The following is a 13,250-nucleotide window of genomic DNA, read 5'->3' on the forward strand; positions in this document are numbered from 1 at the left end:
TTCTCAGGAAGATTTTATGCTCCCCCCACCTTGCCCCAGGCCTTCTTGCTCCCCACCTGCACCCCAACACACACACACACACACACACACACACATTCTGCTGGGGGAACCTCTCTGAATAATGTGGAAGATGCCTCAGGTTTAGACCTGGTTTTAATGAGTCTGATATCCCCTTCAATCTGTAGTCTTCGCTTTTTGTTTTTCCTTCCTTTTTTGAAGAAATTAACCTGAAGTCGGGTCCTGTTTTCACAGAAAGAGCTTTTCTTTTAAGGATGAAATAAAAGAACCCATCTCCACTAGAGTGCAAGGTTAAGCATTAAAAGTCCCTCTGCGGCTACCAGACATGACCACTCTTCTAGAGACGCTGACCAGATACATTGAAGCTCCTCATAATTGACTAACGAGCTGGCCCACCATCCATTGCAATAATCCCCATCTTCATTTGCACTACATAGCCTCTCTCAGCTCAAAATTTCATGCTTCATTTGATGATGACAAAGCCTCTTTTAAGTGACAATATTCAGACAAATATGGACTAAGGAATGCTTCCACTGTCCCCTGGGAGTGTGAAATTCTCTCATGGACCACCAGCTTTCCTGGAACTTCGTGTCTTAACTGAAGAGCTCAGTTTCAAAGGTGTTCCTGCTTCCCTTCCTTTTTCACTACCTCCAGGCAGCAACTTTCACCTCTGCTTCCCTCAAAATACATTTCAAATATGTTCGCTACAGAACTAAGACCCTGTATTAGTCTCCTAAAGTATCACAAGCCAGGTAGTTTATTAGGATTGGCCGCTACCTGGTCTTTCAGTTTGTCACATTAGTTTACTTGTTGCTGTGATGCTGGAAGCTATGCCACCAATATGACAAATTTGAGAAGGGTCATCTATAGCAGATGAATCTCAGTGGTGCTTTAAGGCAGACTAAAAAGAAAGATCTAGTCATTAACTTCCAAAAATTAACGAATATTTTCTAATATGGTGCTGGAGGATGAGCCTTCTAGGCTATAAGACACTATACAATAGCTGTAACAATGAACTGAAGCGTATCAATGGTCTGTGCAATGGGCATTGCGTTCTATGTAAGGTTGCCACGAGGCAGAGCTAACAAAACAACAGAAATTTAGTTCTGGATGCAAAAATCAAAGTCTCAGCTGTGCTGATTCTTTCTGAGGGTTCTGTGGGAGACTTTCCCAATTCCTGCCTCTCTCCCAGCTTCTGGCGGTTGGTTGTCAATAACCCTCAATATTCCTTGGAATGAGGACGTGCCATTCCAATCTCTGTCTTCATCTTCACATCTCCATCTTTCCATTCTACTTCCATCTGCGATTCTCCTCTTTCATAAGGACATCAAGTTATATGAGATTAGGACCTACCCTACTCCAGTATGATCTCTTATTAACAGATATCTTCAAAGATCCTGATTCCAACAATATCATGTTCAGTTCACAGGTAGCAGAGGTTAGGAATCCAATGTATCTTTTTGGGGGGCAATATAATTCAGCCCATGACATTTACACTCCTTTTCAATCTATTACCCAATTCTTCACCCAGAAACTAAAGATGTACTTCTAAAGCATAAATATGGAAAGATCAGTTTTGCTTAAAGTTTCTTGGTAAAATGTTCACTGCAAATCCCATCCCATCCTACCATACCATCTCCCCACATTGGTCTTCTTCTGGCTTCTCAGTCATACAGAATCTCTCCCACTGAAAGGCCTTTGCATACTCTATTCTCTCTTCCAACACTCAGACCAAGAAGTACCCAGTTATGGCAGTTATGACCTCCTCCATCAGCCTGAGTCTATATAATTGTTTTGTTTTTACTGCTGTGTTTTAGTTTGTCATGCAGCATTATTTCACAATGACTGAGCAAGATAGAACCCATATGCCCCAATAGCAGCAAATAGATTTCACCCAAGGGCTCACCTTTAGCCACTCACCATCCTCAGAATTCCATGGAGATAGACCCCATCCCCTAGCTCCATACCTGGCCAATCTAGTCATCTTTCTTCCTCCTCTCTCACATCCTTCACCTCTTTCAAAAGGACTGGATGTGGCTGAGGCTGAATCAATGGGATATAATGCTGGAAATATCTCTAGGAATAAATTAGAAATGGTGATGTCTCAGAAACAGAGTGTCTAAACTCCTAGGTCACAAGATTACAGCTGCCATCAGGAAACTATCGAGCCTGTCTGAATCTTTGAGGTAAACAAAGCTGAAAGGAAAATGACAGAAATCTGAAGGCATCAAGTAAGTGCATGCATCCGGCTTCTCCTGGACTTCCTGATTTCATTATCTAAAATAGTTTTAGCCTTTTCCAATCTCAAGGCATTTTGACTTGGTTTTCAAGGCTCTTACAACTTCAAGAAGTTTGCCTTGTATATGTTGCTGCTTGCCTTTAAGATAGCCCTGTCCTGGTGCTCCAGCCTTTAAGTACATATTCTCACCACAGGGCTTTAACTTAACATTCTCTCTACTCCTCTGGTCTTCTTCAGTCTATAGCTTTATCCTGTCCTTGCCCTCATGCTATCTATCTCTTCCTGTGACAGACTGTATGTTTCAAAGATGACTGCACCGATATATCACATTTCAAATATCTTATAATATGAACTTTGTGCTCATTCTTCATTCAATAAGATCTGTGCTCTCTTCTCCTGGAATCTTGGTAGGCCTGTGACTATGGGAGATGTGATTCACTACAACTTCCACCTGGTCATGTTGAGTGGCTCACTCTTGGGATCCAGTCACCATGTTATAAAAGCATTCAAGTCACATGCAAAGATCTCATGTAGGTGCTCTTGCTGATAGCCCTATCATTATGATGACAGCTGACAGCTAGCATCAAGTGCCAGTCATGTGAGTGAATGAGCCTTCAGGTGATTCCAGCCTCTATCCTTTGAACCACCCTGGCTGATGCTTGGTAAAGCAGAGACAAACTGCCTAGATTGCAGATTTGTGAGCAAAACTGACAGTCATTATTTTTAGGCACTAAGTGTGGAGATACCTTCTGTTACACAGTAGTAGATCATCAGAATATTGCTTAAGTAGACTGCACTGCCATTTTTACTTTTTGTCTATCTATCTACAACTGTTCTGTCAGTTTGTCATATTAAGGTGACCTCCACATTCTATACCTATATCTAGACTTGGACTGGGAAGCAGTCATCAGAATGGAGCAGGGAAATACTGCATAGTTCAAAATCAGGAAAGGAGTGTATCAGGGATGCATCCTGTCTTCTTACCTTTTCAATCTATATGTGGAACAGATAATTCAGGAGGCTGGACTTTATGAAGAGGAATGTGGCATCAGAATTGGAGGAAGACTCATCAAGAACTTGTGTTATGCAGATGACACAACCTTGCTTGCCAAAATGGAGGAGGGCCTAAAGCATCTGCTGCCGAGAAAACAAATAGGTCTGTCTTGGAGAGAGTGAAATCAAGTTGCTCCTTGGAGGCAAGGATTTTAAACCTCTGTGTCACATACTTTTGGTATGTGTCCAGGAAGGACCAGTCCTTGGGGAAGGACACCATGCTTGGAAGGGTGGAGGGGCGGGGCAGGGCAGGAGAGGAAGACTCCAGATGAGATATATTGACACAGTAACTGGGGAAATGGGGGTATGTGTGTCTGAGTCAGTGAGACTGGCTCAGGACAGGGAAGCCTTCAGAGTTATATTGTACATAAAGTCATTATGAGTTTCAGGCAACTCAGTGGCATATAACAACATACCTACATTACTATAATACTGTAAGCTATGCCATCAGTATTTCAAATATCAACAAGGCCTTCAATGTTGAGTATTTTCCAGTGGAGCTTCCAGACTAAGATAGGTTAGAAAGAAAGACATGGTGACCTACTTTCAACAATTCACCAATGAAAACCTTATGGGTCGCAAGACAACATTGTCCGACTCGCTTGCTTTAGGCACATTACCAAAAGAGATCAGTTTGTAGAGGAGGCCATCTTGTTAAGTAAAAAAGAAAGCAAATGAGGATGTGGAAAACTCTCAGAGAGATGGCTTAGTACAATAATTGCTACAATGGATTAGAATATGCTGGCAATTGTGGAGATGATGCAGGACAAGACAATATTGCATTCTAATGTTACTGTGGTCACCTTGAGGCAGATGTGGCAGATTTGATTCGATGAAAGCTCATAATAACAAGGACAATGGGGGGGGTGTATGCACAAGCGCGTGCACACACATCACACACATATAAGAGGTGACCTAGTGGTAAGAAGTAGGGAGCTCTGGTTGCTTAGTGGTAAGGAATTGTGCTGCCAACACAAAGTTATGCAGTTCTAAACAACCAGTTGCCTTAGAACTGTAGACCTTTGCAGAAAGATGGGCAGTCTCCTCCTATGTGATTTACAGCCTCTGAAAAACACTGGAGGGTCAGCTGTAGGTCAGTTCTGACTCAACAATACACAACAACAAGAAGAGTGGTAAAAAGCTGCCTTACAATCCCAAAGGCATGTGGTTTGGATCCACCAGCTACTCGACAAAGGAAGGATGAACAGTTTCCTCCTGTGACATTACTGCCTCTGAACACCCATTGGAAGTTCAGCTATTGGTTGGTTACAACTCAATGGCAAGTAGGGATATCATTGCTGATATCAGATGGATCTTGGCTGAAATTAGAAAGTACCAGAAGTATGTGTTTTGTCGATGATATAAAGACATTTGACTGTGTAGATTGCAACATATTGTGGCTAACACTGAAGAATAATGGGAATCCCGGAACACTTGATTGTGTTCATGCAAAACCTAGAAGAGAACGTTGTCATCCAAACAGAGCAAAGGAACATGGTTTAAAATTAAGAAAGGAGTTAATCAAGGATGTATCCTTTCTCCATATCTTTTTAATCTATATACAGGAGCTCCCAGCATGCCTGCCTGTGGTGCTGGGGGTTAAGCTGTAGCGCAAGAGCATGAGTTCATGCATAACTGGGGCCCCAGCCTTTGCAAGTGACCCTTTCAACCGTGAATCACACGACAGGGGGAAAATATCTATATGCAGAACAGGTCATTCAGAAGGCTGGGTTTTATGAAGAGGAATGTAACATCAGGATTGAAGGAAAACTCATCAACAGCCTGAATTATGCAGAGACACAAACTTGCTCACAAAACCCAAGGAGGACTTGAAACATTTGCTGCCGAAAGTTAAGGACTGCAGCCTTCAATACGAATTGCATGTCAACACTAAGAAAACAAAGATCTTCAGCACCAGGCCTATAGCATCATGACTGATGGAGAAAAGGTTATTATTTATTTAATCTTCCTCAGATCCACACCAACAATCAGGAAATCAAAAGATGAATTGCACTGGGAAAATACATTGTCAAGTAGAACAGAGATCATGAGGATGGCACAGGATAGGGTAGGGTTCAGATCTGTTCTTTATAGGGTCTCTATGAGTTGTAGTTGACTTGACAGCATAGGGTCACTCTATCTGGCATTCTCTACCTGGTATTCTCCACTCCTCAGAGTTCTAAATGGGGGACACAAAAGACTTCTAATAACTGATATCCCTTTCAGTTCCCAGCATTTTAGTCTAAGGGAATGTCATGGGTTGACTTTTGTTTCCCTCTTTCATAATGGTATAAGGTAGAAAATGCAACTACCCCCATCCCCTTAGTCTGATAACCCAAATAATTATAGGATCATTTAGGATGGACTGTAACACTACCCTGACGCCCTCACAGCCCTAATTGGATGTAAGAGGAGTTCCCCTACAGCGTTACCTTTAAAATTGCCTGGAATGGAGTATGTCATTTAAAATCCAGGACCCAGGGGAGCTCTGGTGGCCTAGTGGCAAGAAGCTGCACTGCAATCCCAGAGGCGCACGGTTCAAATCCACCACATGCTCTGCTGGGAAAGGAGGGACAATCTCCTCCTGTACCTGTCAGATTCGATTTGACAGTACACACACACACACAAAATAATAATAATTAAAAAATCTATAAAAAAATAAAATCCAGGTCCCTGCACAAGGAAGCTCTTTGACATGGTGGTCTCCACAGAACACTGGTCTTACAGATGCTGAAGGAAACAGGACTTTTCTCCAGAACTGACAGTAAGAAATTGCCCTTCCATAGAACTGGCACCATAAATTCAAACTTCTAGCCTCATAAATGGTAAGAGAAAAATTTTATTTTTGCTAAAGCCATTGACTTGTGGTATGTTGTTAGGGCTGCATTAGATAACTATGTCAGTAGGGGAGCATGAGTCTAACTATACTCTTCTCTTCCTATGTCACTCTCCCCTTTCATATCCTCCAACCAAGCTGGAAGGGGAGGGAATTTATCTTCCTGTGTGGAAAGAACTTTCCCCATATCAAAGGATAGTCACAAGAAGGCACAAACATCCTTTTCCCCTTCCTCAGGGCTATAATGGCAGATGGGATGCTGGGAGAGAAAATGGTTTATACATAAAAGAAGGTACAAAAATGTTTAACCTGCCACATAAGAATGCAAATAAGTTATCAACCTTATTATGGAGTCATGATGTGGTCAGCTCTGTGAAAGCAGAGTAAGTATGTCATGGGGGTCAGACAAGAAAGACCACATGAGGTTAGCTTTATATGAGAGGGATTCTAGATGTTACTGATATGTTTCCACAGAACAGACAGATTACATGCATAGAAGTCTAGACCCACAAAATGCCTGCCTACGATCTGTTTACAATATTGTCTTCACATGCAGAGGGAATACTTTCTTCACCTTGCATTCCATTTCCATGTGCTTAATTTTGTCACCTGCAGGAAGCCAAGATATGTACAGGTTCCTACCTTAAACAAAATCTGCAATAATGTTCTCTTTCCTGCAAGTCCATCCCCATAATCCTTTCACATTTAGAAGAAAATGGATTTTCCCAAAACCCTTTCCATAACCATAGTCTCATTTGTGTTCTTTGCCCTTGTAATTTCTAATCATGCTATGTTTTAGAATTGGCAGAAAGCTTCAGAATTAGTATTCTTTTGTCACTGAGTTAATTCCAACTCATAGTGACCCAGTAGGACAGAGCAGAACTGTCTCCTGCAGTTTCTAAGGCTGTAAATTTTTATAGAAGCAGATTACCCCGGTGTTTTTTTTTTTCCTCTGTAGAGTGAGTGATCAGCTTAAATTGCTAATCCATCAGTTAGAAGCCGATTGAATCACTGTACCACCAGTGCTCCAATCAGTACATTGTCATTCAGTGTCCCTGATTAGCTCCAACTCATAGTGATGTTTTGTACAACATGGAGAAACACTGCTAGGCCCTGCACCATGCTCACAATCACTGTTATGTTTGAGTCCACTACTGCATTCTCTGTATCAGCCTTGAGGATATTTCTCTTTATCATGGAACATCTGCTTTACTAAACATGATATGGAGAGCATGCCCAAAGGATAGGAGACAAAGTCTCCCCCTCCTTTCCCTTAAGGAACCTTCTAGCTGCATTTCTTCCAAGGCAGATTTGTCTGTTCTTCTGCTATACTATAATATATTCATCATTCTTCATAAATATCATCATTAAAAGATATCAACTGCTGTTTCTGTGGTTGTTGTAATATACTGTCGAGTTGGGACCAACTGAAAGTTGACCCTTGAATGGGTTTTCAGAGCTTGTAAATTGCATGGGAAGAGAGTGGCCATCTTTCCCCTGTGGAGCCACTGGTGAATTCAAACCACCTGCCTTTGAGTTGGCAATGCATCTCCTTACTCACTAGGCTACCAGGGCTTTCTTATATACATATGAGGTAATTGACTTAGAAGAGGTTCACCTTACTCCTTAAAGTGATGTCTTTGCTCTTTAACACTTTAAAGAAGTCCTTCACAGTAGATTATCCAAAACAGTATGTAGTTTGATTCCATCATAGTAAACATTTGTCGATGTTTCTTCCTTGTCCCGTTCTCTAAAAATTGCCTAATTTATCCACAGGGTTTGCTTCCAACACACACAGCAGCTATGGACTCTTTAAAAATTTTATTTTGTTTCCCCATATGGCTTCACATACCTGGCCATATAAGGCTTTCCAGGGTAAAACACATCACTAAAACTGAGCCAGGTGTTTGCTCTTTTCAAAATTTGAAAGGCAACACCAAGAAACAGGAAGCTACTTGTTGAATTGTATGAATGGCAGAGTTCCAATGGGAACTTTTATGGTGTAGGAGACAGTGAACTTTGATGTCTAGCATCTGTGCAGTGAAACCAATTTGAGACTCTTTAAAATTACCCAAAGTGTTGATGTTGATTCTTCTGTGTCACGATTCCCACTTAGATAGGTAGTCCAACACTTGACAAATTACCTGTCTGACTCAGTTTGTTCTTCCTGGAAGAAGATGCTGAGACAAAAAAAATTAATTAAAATTTAATTTGCTAGGGAAATATCAATAAGGAAATGGGAGTGGAAAAGAGACAAGGAAAAAGAGGGAGCCAATAAAGGATATATTTTCAAGCAAGTTAAAATTCTAGGCAACAGGAAGTTAATCCCACTCCTAATAGCCATTCTTTTGTAATCAAGGTTTTGTCATCTCCATTACATACATTGTTGATGAGTCTTTCTCCAATCTTGGCACCACATTCTTCTTCATATAATCCAGTTTTTAGAATTATTTGTTCAGCATACGTATTGAATAGATGTGGAGAAATAATACAATCCTGATATATTTTAAACCACATTTAAAGCACCTTTCTTCATTTTAAACCTCACAGTGTTTCTTTGTTCTGTTCAGACAACAACTTCTTGGTCTAGGTATAGGTTTTGCATGAACATGATTAAGGGTTCTGGGATTCCCATTCTTCTCAATGCTAGCCCTAATTTGTTATGATGCACATAGTCAAATGCCTTCATATAGTAAAAACAAACAAAAATCACCAAAAAAGCCCAATCCAACCCAACAAAACACACACACACACACACACACACACACTCACACGTAAACATCCTTCTGGCACTTCCTGCTTTCAGCGAGGATCCATCTGACATTAGCAATGATATCCCTGATGTCATGGTCTCTTCTGAATTCAGCTTAAATTTCTGACAATTCCCTGCAATGCACTGTCCCAGTTATTTTAAAATAATCTTCAGCAAGATTTTGCTTTTAATGTGATATTAATGATATGGTTCGACAATTTCTGCATTCTATTGGATGAAACATTTTTTGAATGGGAATAAATATGGATCTCTTCCAATCAGTTAGGCAAGGAGCTGTCTTCGAAATTTCTTGGCAGAAACTAGTGAATATGCCATGGTACTGAATATACAGTGGACTGCCAGAAACATAAACAAATCTGTCCTGGAGGAGGCGTAACTAGGATACTCCTGGGGCAAGGATGATGAAACTGTTTCACATATTTTGGGCATGTTGTCAGGAAATGCCATTTCTTGGAGAAAAACATCATGCTGGGAAAGAGAGAGAGTCAGAGAATAGAGGAAGAACCTCAATAAGATGGATTGACATAGTGACTAACAATGGGCTCAAGCATATTGGAGAGTGGAAGAAGGTATATGGCATGCATGTATACGGCAAAGTTTCTTCTGTTGTTCATAGGATCACTATAAGTGATATCACTATAAGTCATAGTCTACTTGATGGTAACTAAGAACAGAACAATAATGATCATTAGTTGAGGTTTTCCCCAAAAGGTGAGCATCAGTGAATGAATCAATGAATGAATTCAGTCAGCCCATTGAATGTTCAGGCAGAGTGAGCTACAGCATCCAAAGAAAGCAGCAATAGATGGGTGTTGGCAGCAGGCACAATTATCATACATGTCAGATTGTCATAATTCAGTGGATTTTGTGTTGCTATGATGCTGGAAGTTGTGTCACCATGATTTCAAATACCTGCAGTTTTACCCATGGTGGAAATGATTCAGTGGAGCCTACAGATCAAGAAAGACTAGAAAGAAGATCGTTACAGCTTATTTATTAAAAACAATTGGCTAATGAAAACCTCGTGAATAGCAGTGGTATAGTGCTTGAGAGAGTAACAAAAGATGAGCCTCTCAAGTTTAAAGGCCTTCAAAATTCAACTGGGAAAGGCTGTCTCCTTGAATTAGATTTTATCTAAATGATGTAATGGGGTAAGTTCTTGATACCTTTATTTGCTCTCTGGCACTACTCAAAAATGAGAAGAAACAACTGCAAACATCCAACAATAATCAGACCATGGAATGTACAAAGTAGGAACCTAGGACAAATATAAGAGGGGGGGAAATGAAATTAAACGTTTGAAGATGGTAGTCCTACCCATTGATAAGTTGAACTGTGCTGGCATAGATTATTCTAGAATGAACAGTCATGTGGTCTACTATGTAAAAAATGACAAAATGAAGAGAAATTGTGTCTCATTCATTGTTCAAAAGAATATTTCAGGTCTGTCCTGACGTACAATGCTGTCAGTGATAGGAAAATAACTGTACACATACAAGGAAGACCTAGTAATGTGACTATTAGTTGAATACACACATGTATTCAATGCTGTCAATGATGAATAAATTGAAGATTTATACAGATTCCTCCAGTCTGAATTTGATAAAATATGCAATCAACGTGCATTAATAACAACTTGATATTGGGATGCAAAACTTGGAAATTAAAAACATGTATTTGATAGAAATTATGCAAGAGGCTGCATAATTTGTACAAGACAAATTATTTATTCCCTGGAAATACCTTTTCTCAAGGACATAAATGGCAATGATACGCATACATACCATACAGAAAAAGGAATATATGAGAATCAAATTAACTAAGTCTATGGAGATGACAGAGACACTCAACATAAGTTAGAACAAGGTCTAGGGTCACCTACAAAACTGATCAGTAATTGTTCACAAGGTAACTTCAAGTTGAAGCTTGAAAATTCGTGTCCATGAGAGCCAAAGTATCACCATGAAGGAATCCCACCTGAACTTAGAGACCATCTTTAAAAACAGATCTGTTGCATTGAAAAACATGGAAGTTTGAAGAGTTGTGGGATGACATCAAGGGCATCATACATTAAGAAAGCAAAAAGTCATTAAAGAGACAGATAAGGAAGAAAAAAAAATGAATGTCAGAACAGATTCTGAACCTTGTCCTTGAATGTAGAGGAGTTAGGCAAATTAAAGAAATGAAGTAAAAGAACTGAACAGAAGATTTCAAAGAATGACAGGAGAAGACAAAATAAAGAATTATAAAGAAATATTCAAAGACCTGGAGTCAGAAAACCAAAGGGGAAGAACATACTTGGCCTTTCTCATGACTGAAAGAACTGAAGAAAAAAAGTTAAATCTCAAGATACAACATTGAAGAATTCTAAGTGCAAAATATTGAACAAATGTAGCATCAAAAGAAGACACAAGGAATATACAGAGTCATATTGGTTGATATTAGTCCATTTTGGAAGTTAATAGATGATCAAGAACCAAAAATATTAAAGGAAGAAATCCAAGATGCACTGAAGACATTTGTGAAAAACATCTCGATTGTTGCTGTAATAACACTGGTACCACAGAGCGGTCAGTTGCAAGAAATTTGAAAGATGGTTACTTGGTCAATTGACTGGAAAAGATTCATATTATGCCTATTCCAAAGAAAAGTGATTCAATCGACTATGGAAATTATTAAAAAATATCATTAATATCACATCCAAGAAAAAAATTGCTAGAGACAGTGCAGAAACAGTTACAAAAGTTCTTTGACAGAAGACTGCCATTCTTTCTTAAAAACAAAACAAAACAAAACAAAACACAAAAAAACCTGAACATAGAAATTCCATATGAATCAGCTATTCCTCTGTTAGGAATATATGCCAAGAAATATAACTGAGGCACAAGTAGAGATTTGTATACCATTGTTCATAGCAGTGTTATTCAGAACCACAAGAAATAGAAATAGCTCAAATGTCCAACCACAATTGAATGGATAAAGAAATTACAGTACATTCAAGCAAGAGAATGTGTGAATGCAGCATTCAGAAACAATGATTTGGAAAATTACTATATAACTTGGGAGAGACTGGAAAGCATTATGCCGAGTGAACTAACTCAGTCTTCATGAGGACAAATATTGTATAAGACCGTTATTATAGAAAGATAAATATAACTAATAAAATGTGTATGAGAATCCAAGGAGGGATGTGGGGAGCAGAAGTGGAGGATGGACAGGGGGAACATCATAGAGTCACACATTTGACGGGTGGAGAGAGAGGGTAAAGGAATTGGGAACAATTTGGCAAGGATCTGGAAAGACAGGGTAATGGTGGGCATCATTCAATAGTGATTCATTTTATGTAACATAATGGGAATGATTGTATGAAACACAATGTGAATGAAGAATAGTTTTAAACAATGTAAATGAAGGATAGTTTGAAACACAATGTATATAAACTTTGTAACCAAACCAATATAAAATAATTTTAAAAAAGAGTTCCAGAAATTCAGACTGGACTCAGAAGAGAATATCCAGCAGGAAGAACAGAATTCTTGGTGACCGATGAATCTTGGCTGACAGCAGAGAATACCAGAAAGATTACCTGTTTTATTGACTATGCAAAGTAATTGAACTGTTTGGATTATAATAAATCATAGATAACAATGTGAAGAATGGAACTTTTACAAAGACTAAGTTGTTTTAATAGACTAAGACTGTGATTCAAAGGGGATATATATTAAGTTGGAAAAGAACATCATTCTTGTAAAAGTACAGGGTCAGTGAAAGAGGGGAAAACCCTCAACAAGATGGATGACTCAATGACCGTAACAATAGGTTCAAGTGTGGCAGAGATGATGAGGATGGCACATAACAGGGCAGCATTCAGATTTGTCATTCATAGGGCTTCTGTGAGTCGTGGTCAACTCGACAGCACCTAACAACCTAACATATGGTTCAAATTCAGGAAAGATGTATGTCAAGGTTATCATCTTTAATCATACCTGTTCAATCTGTACTCTGATAAAGAATTCCAGAATTCAGCATCAGGTTTTGGGGAAGACTCACCAAAACGTGATTTTCCAAAACCACAATGAGATACCATCTCACCCCAGTAGCAGTGGCAAAGTTTAACAGGACAGCAAGTAATAAATATTTGAGAGGGTGTGGTGAGATAGGAACTCTTATACACTGCTGGTGGGATTGTAAAATGGTAAAACCATTCTGGAAGGCAGTTTGGCATTTCCTCAAAAAGTACTTGTTAGTCAAATTTGTGTCTTCTAGGTTGCAACACCCCCATGATACATCTTCAAGGATATGAACATGTACGGCCAAGCACAATCAATAAG

This window comes from Elephantulus edwardii, unplaced genomic scaffold, assembly GCF_000299155.1.
Source record: "Elephantulus edwardii isolate Elephantulus edwardi_28Jun2011 unplaced genomic scaffold, EleEdw1.0 scaffold00210, whole genome shotgun sequence".
Lineage (NCBI taxonomy): Eukaryota > Metazoa > Chordata > Mammalia > Macroscelidea > Macroscelididae > Elephantulus > Elephantulus edwardii.